Here is a 6,477-nt window from a genome sequence, read left to right as displayed (position 1 = left end):
ATAATAATAATAATGATAATAATAATGATAATAATTATAATAATCATAAATTGCTCCTCATTTTCAGCAAGTGTCAGAATTGAAAGAAAAAATTTAAACCGTGGAAAATCGATTTTCAGAAAAGTCAATTTTGTCGTTTTTAATTTTATTTTTAAATAAATACTATTATATTAAAAGATTATATTAATTAGATCGAATTTAAATATTTTTAAATAAATACTATTATACTAAAAGATTATATTAATTAGATCGAATTTAAATATTTTGTCTGTTTTTTTTTTCTTAGCAATTTTTATCTGATTATATTTGATTTTTCATCATAAAAATTAGCGTCATTTACATATATATCACCAAATTCTTTGAACTTTATGTTTTACATTTACACCACCCAAATATTTTTTTTTTCTTAATTTTTTTATGTGAAAACTTTAATTTCTTTTACAACCTTCTTCTTATTTGGGTTAAATTTCATATAAAACTTAAATGTTAAATTCTTTACTTTTCTTACAATTGTATCATGTTTAAAATGTTATAATTAAAAATTATATAAATAATCAATTTACGGCCCGTTTGGGGTAGCTTATAAGTGCGGCGCGTTTTTGAAAACACCACGGTACTGTTTGATTCGCGCGTTTTGTCCACTTATCCGAAAACGCGGTTCCATTTTTACACTAAACGCAGACCGAGGGTTGAACCTCGCGGTCGACACGCGCGCCGCGTTTCACAATAAACTGTTTATCCTGAAAAGCACAAACTGCCCCAAACGAACATTTTAGTTTCATAAGTCCTCCATAAACTATTTATTGCAAACCCATATGAAGAGTCATTATCAAATGGGTGCAGCTTTTTATGACAATGTGATATTTTAAATCTTTTATATGGGTATTTCACAACTTAATATATAATTATATCAGCAACTTTATAAAATGAATCACATGAAACATGCAAAAAAATGAAAGTTGAACATTTACATTTTCCTATTTATTTACACATCTTGTAAGTAAAATTCAAATTTTTAGTACATACCATCTTACATGTGCAAAGAAAATATATCTTTTGTTTTTTTTTAAAATTAAAATAGTAATATTTTTTATGAGATCATTGCAGCCATCAATAAACCCTCATCGGCTGCATAAATCTCGAGCCGTGACACGAACTTTGAGATAGTTTTTTAATATGAAATATTCAAAATTTAATTAATGACCATCTAGAAGTCGGATCTCAGCAAATTTATAATCCAATAGTCGGCTCAAAGAGGCTGACCCAACAATACAAAAATCGACCCGATGAGAGTTAGATCAAGCCACGATCTATCTGTTAAACCATTTTTGGGGGCTTTTCGGGAATAGTTGGAAGATCAAACAGATTTTAAATTTGACAATCTTATGTGCAAGACAAATCCAACGAGCTCAAGATTGCGCAATTATTATATTATTGAAGTAATTAAATGCTCATAAAAAACCATCTGATTGAAGGAATCTCTCATGGCCCCTATCAGAGTGATTCAAATTCTTTTCTTATTCACACACTATACTGTATAAATGGAACTCTATCCCCTTTTGAAAATAAAGAGGGATTTGGAGCTAGAAGAAGACAAAAGCTTTAAAGTTTAGCTAGAGTCTAGCATTGCTTCTTCACTTTAGATCCAACAAATGCCACCCACTCGCTCGACATCTGCAACCAACTCTGACCGAAGTCGCCGTCAATCAAATCCAGGCACCACATCCTCCAACCAACTATGGCTGTTGATGCCTCCAACGCCTTGAGTCATCGCCTACAACTAGCTCCAGCCCACCCCGCTGACCAACTCTGACTATCACATGCCTGCCACAATTGACCATTATTGGCCACCACCTGCTCCATGTAGTGAAGTCCACTGTGAAGTCACAATGTATGATGTGGAATCCAAGCATATGTTGTAGAACGGTGAAGCACCCCACAGACAGTGTAATAACACACCTATGATATGGTGTAATGACGCCTCCCAAAGATGATATAACAACACCCCTAAATACGGTTCAACAATAGAACCCGATAATAGTGTAACAGTGCACCCCAAATATGATGCAATGACACTTTCTATAGATGATGTAACAATGCACCTTGAAGACAGTGACTTTCTTTGAACTCTTGAAGATCCTTCATTGCAGTTCACGACTCTTGCCCCTGTAACATACATACGTCATCACAACTAAACACTACGACCTACGCGATCAACTGCGACTTATATGACTTATCGCTCGTGTAGATCTCCACTCCAGACTCTGCGAGCTACAAACTTCATTGCAGCTCCCCACTACTGCTTATACAATCAACTATGACCCACACAGTCCACAACAACCTACCATTCCTGACCCCTATGACCTACCGACATTATCACAACTCGTTACTAATGACATATGTGACCAATTACGATCTATATGACCCATAGCTTCAAAATTATGTATATTTCCAATTCAGCGGTCTTTTTATATACTCCTTTAGATTAGTTCTTTGACAAGTTATGCTTGCTCTTCTAACCCACTTGTATATTAGTTGAACTAAGTTGGGAGTTCACTCATGTTTAAGAGAAAATAGTGTCTGAGCACCGCACTTCCGGAAGACTAACCACATCAGAAGGCATGCGCCTCTTTGCCAAGCAGAATATTATTTTTTAAGTTTTCGATTTAAATAATAAATTTTAGAGCAAATAAATGTCATTTTTAAAAATTTTGCCAAATGAAAACACATATCCAACCCAACTTCCGCTTTAAATCAGATTTAAATCCCTCATCAAAATAGTTAATGCCATTAAAAAAGTTTATTAAATTGATTTCTTGATTGAATACAATAAAAAATAATATAGATGTTAGCCCCCGTAAATATCTCAAAAGTTAAGATTTTATATTCCCTGATAAATTGAATAAAATTTAAATAAACATGTAATAATGAAAAAAATTAAATTTGTATTTCTTGGTTCATAATTGTAGGAAGAGGACGGATATTTATACAAGAAGTCTAAGATTATAATAGGAAAGAGAAGCAAATAAAGAGCTAAAAATCTGTCTATCTACTCCCAAATATTCTATCTATAGAATAAAGGCTATTAACACCATTGATTCTTTTCCTGTAGTATCAAGGTTATTAACACCATATCAAAATTATTAATGTCATTGACTCCTTTCATGTAATCGTGTTAGCACCCCCTCTCAAGCTCATGATGGTATAGGGGATGTTATCTTGATTCTTGAGTTTGCTCAATATATCTTGAAAATACGTGGGAAGAAGGGTTTTGGTGAAGATATCAGTTGTTTGATTAACAAAGGAGATGAGAATTAAAAGGATGGTGCCCTGAGTAACATGATAACGAACAAAATGACAATTAGTTTCAATGTGTTTAGTACGCCCATGTAAAACGTCATTATTAGAGATCTGTATAGTACTTCTATTATCACAATGAAGCATAGTAGCAGAAGATAGTTGGACACTCATATGAGATAACAAGCAGCGTAGCCAAAGTAATTCAGATGTGGCGTCAGCTAGAGCACGATACTCAGATTTTATGCTGAAACGAGGAACGACTGTTTGTTTTTTACGCCAAGAGATAAATGAATCTCCTAAGAACAAGCAATAACCAGTGATAGAACAATAATCTATGGGATCACCGACCCAATCAACTTCAGAGTAGCCGGATAATACCAAAGAGTAGTGAGCAGAAAAAATTAGACCATGAAAAAGAGTGTCTTTAATATATCGAAGTATCCGAAGAACTGCAAAAGAATATGATGAGCAGGGGTTCAAGCATGAGCTGACTGACTAAGTGAACAACATATGAGATATCAAGTCGAGTAATAGTGAGATAAACAAGACTTCCAACAAGTTGTCAACATAGAGTAGGATCATCAAGAGGAGTGTCATCGAGAGAAGTGAGTTCGCAATTGAGTTCCAGGACTAAACGACAATGTTGGTTGCTTTGGAAGTTGACAATGTAAGCAATTAAATGACTCAAACTTTGTAGATCCTAACAAGCTATGTGAAATTAAAGACTAAATTTTACTAGTTGAGGCATGAACAAAATGAAGATGTCATTGGTGAATAGATGAATTGGTAGTTGTAGCAACAAACATAAATTTTTGAGGAAGATGAAGAGAGACAAGCTCAAATAATCTACCCACCCTGCGACCCGTCCCAAGAATCTGTCCCGTTTGTGGTTATTGTACCCGACAACATGAAGTGAAAAAGTTAACATTTAGCTCTTGTTCACATAATTGACCAATAGAGATGAGATTGAGGGCTAAGTTAGGGACACAATAGGTTTCAAGAAGACTAAGATTGGAGGCAGATGCATGACCAATGTGAGTTATATTCATTTTGCTACCATTGACAGTGTGGATCAATGGCAAGAAAGAAATTGGTCATGTGATGGACAACAATTTATCATTATTAGTCGTATGGTTACAACAGAAAGAGTAAAAAAACTAATGAGAGTTACCCGGAGTGACATACATGGTTGTTGATGAATTGGAAGAGATAACCTATTCGAATATTGCTTCAAGCTCACTCATAATGATAGTAGTAGAACTGTCATGGTAGCAACAGATACAGAAGTAACATCAGGCTTCGAGAAGGTCTTAAGTTTAGAAACCCCAGCTTTTAATCGTGGAGGACGAGTCAGGCAATTATTAAGAATATGACCAAGAGCATGACAATATCTGCATTTGACAGTTGGATAATTAGCAAGGATATGACTAGTTTGCAATTCTTAAATGTGTTGTTGCTAGATTTCTGATAAGTGGGACGAGTAGTTGCAAGTGCAATTTCAACATTTGAGATTTTGTCAAGATTGAGGCGAGTTTCTTCGAAAATGATTTTTTGTACCGCCATATCATATCCAATGTTGGAAGAGGATGTTGATGCAGTAGAGATGCTTGAACAACTTCATATTTAGGTCGAAGATCCATGAGAACTTGAATAAGATGAAGATGATCTTAACTTATTTTCACTTGAGATAGTTGATTCCAAATCAGTTGAACTTGAGCAAGAAAATCATTCACAGATTGACCACATTCTTGTTTTAGATTATGAAGCATAGACCATAACTGAAAGTAATGAGCAAGCTCAGTGGTCCAATATCGACTGGCCAAGAGCTCTCATATTTCTTTTGCAGTGTCAAATTCAACAAATTATATGTGAATTAATGGAATATGTGTTACCAACCAAGTAATAATTTGATGGTTTTTGTTATCCCAATGTTCAAGTCGGTCAGTAAATTTGGCATCAATTTCATCTTGTTGTTTGGTTTGCTTATTGATATCTCCAGTAACAATACGCCAAAGCTTGCGACCGATCAAGAAATTTTGCATTCCTTGGACCCACAAATTATAATTTAAACCAGTCAAGAATGTTGCAATAGGATTTGCAATGTCATATTTCTCCATTTGGAAGTGAAGGCGACAGAGAGCTGATCGCTGAAACCAGGATCCCGCCGGAAAGGCCCACGTACACAACCAAAGCCAAGATCTCGTTGGGGAAACTCACGTAAAGAATCGAAGCCAAGATCTCGCTGAAGCCAAGATCTAGCCGGAGAGGGAAGAAACCCGAACCGTGCCAAGAAATTCAGGAAAGTCGAGAAAATCAGAAAAATAGCTCTGATATCATAATGATGAAAAAAAAAGGAATTTGTATACCTTGCTTCATAATTGTACAAAGAATACTGATATTTATACAAGAAGTCTAAGACTAGAATAAGAAAGAGAAGTAAAGTAAGGGCTAAAAATCTGACTATTTACTCTCAAATCTTCTGCCCATAGAATCAAGGATATTAACATCATATCAACGCTATTAATGTCATAGAATCAAGGATATTAACATCATATCAAGGCTATTAATGTCATTGATTCCTTTCCTGTAATCACTTTAACATGTAACAAATATACTATCATTATTATCTTTTGAAAAGTGAAATGTATATTTTCATACAAATTGAGTTTTATGACACCGAAGCTTAAAAGTACAAACATCAAAAATTAGACATCAGAAATGCAAATACATAACAAATGTTTAATATTTATGTAAATTCTGCTAAAATAATTTTGAAAATAAAATTTTCTTTTAATATATAATTATATATTTCTTTTCAAATTAAAAAAAGTCCAAAGGATGCAACAGCTCCATGACATGAAAGTCAAAAGAAAATAAAATATAAGATTCATCCCTACACCTCCTCCTCCAAATCCTCTGCCTGTTAATTACATCATTAAAAAATGATTACATCATGATACGTTAATCAAATTTAATCAAAATAAGCACCAATCCTCATAATTATTAATAGGGCTGTCAAAAAAAAAAGAAGCTCATTGTTCGCGAATAGTTCAAGTTTGGTTCGTCAATGAGTTCGAGTTCAATTCGTTCAATAAGTAAACGAGACGAACGTGAACAAATTTTTTTCGTTCGGTTAGTTAAACGAACCAAACACGAATAGTAATGAGTTTGTTCGTG

This window comes from Phalaenopsis equestris, unplaced genomic scaffold (genome assembly GCF_001263595.1).
Source record: "Phalaenopsis equestris unplaced genomic scaffold, ASM126359v1 Scaffold000670, whole genome shotgun sequence".
In the NCBI taxonomy this organism is placed as follows: Eukaryota; Viridiplantae; Streptophyta; class Magnoliopsida; order Asparagales; family Orchidaceae; genus Phalaenopsis; species Phalaenopsis equestris.
This window is presented reverse-complemented; position numbering follows the sequence as displayed.